This window comes from Elephantulus edwardii, unplaced genomic scaffold (genome assembly GCF_000299155.1).
Source record: "Elephantulus edwardii isolate Elephantulus edwardi_28Jun2011 unplaced genomic scaffold, EleEdw1.0 scaffold00005, whole genome shotgun sequence".
In the NCBI taxonomy this organism is placed as follows: domain Eukaryota; kingdom Metazoa; phylum Chordata; class Mammalia; order Macroscelidea; family Macroscelididae; genus Elephantulus; species Elephantulus edwardii.
The window spans coordinates 37,772,993-37,774,193 of NW_006399755.1; positions in this window are offsets into that span (position 1 = coordinate 37,772,993).

Sequence of the window (1,201 nt, forward strand, 5' to 3'; positions counted from 1 at the left end):
TACAAAGTTTATAGTTTATGTTCTTTGGTTTTCATACCAGACCTTTCTCCTTCCTTTTATCAATCCCTTCCTCCAACCATCAAGTTGTGCAACCCTATGTTTAAGCCCTCCCTCCCCACCTCGGGTCCTCGTACATGCTCTACAATAATGGTCTTATACAGGTATTTGTCTTTATGAGACTGAGTTAGTTCACTTATCATACTGTTCTCCAGTCCCTCCCATGTTAGGTAGTGATTTACAAAATTTTTGCTCCTGTGTGCTGTATAGAATTCTGTTATGTGAGTGTACCATATTTCTCAATTCATCCCATTGTGGCTGGGAATTTGGACTGTTTCCATGGTGTTTCTTTAGTGAATAATGCTGCTATGAACACTGATGTAAAAAGCCTCTGTTTGTACCTCAGTTCTCATTTTCTCAGGATATATTCCAAGCAATGGAATAACTGGTTCATATGGAATGTCTATTTTCAGCTTTTTGAGGAAACACCAACCTACCTTCCAGAGTGGTTGAGCCATTTTGCAATCTCACCAACAATGTGTAAGAGTTCCTATCATGCCATATCCTCTCCAGCGTTTATTACTTGAGACACTTCTAACTTTCCCTGTGCTACTGAGGTAAATTGGTATCTCAGTGTGGCTTTGATTTGCATCTCTTTTATTACCAGTGTTTTAGAGCATTTTTTCATGTGTCTGTTGGCTATTCAGATTTCCCCTTCTGTGAAAAGTCTGTGTCTTTCTCCCTTTGTGTAATTGGATTATCAGACTTTTTCTTCTGGATGCCCTGTAGGATTCTGTAAACTTTCATCATGAGACCTTTGTCTGAGATGATATTGCCAAATGTTTGTTCCTAGTCAGTAGGTTTTACTAGGGCCATATGACAAGAGAAAGAAATCAAAGGCATCATGATCAACAGAGAGATGGTTAAATTGTCGCTCTATGCAGATGATATGACAGTGTACACAGAAATCCCCAAGGACTCAACCTAAAACCCTGTTAGAGCTAGTAGATCCATTTATCAGAATGGCAGAATACAAGATTAATATCCAAAATCAGTGAGATTCCTCTAAAGTAACAAAGAGAACTCAGAGAAGGAAAGCTGAAAAGCAATACCATTTAGTTGCCGACCAAAACTGAGAGACTTGGGAATGATCCTAACTAAAGAAAGAAAACACCTACACAAGGAAAGCTACAGAATATTTCTG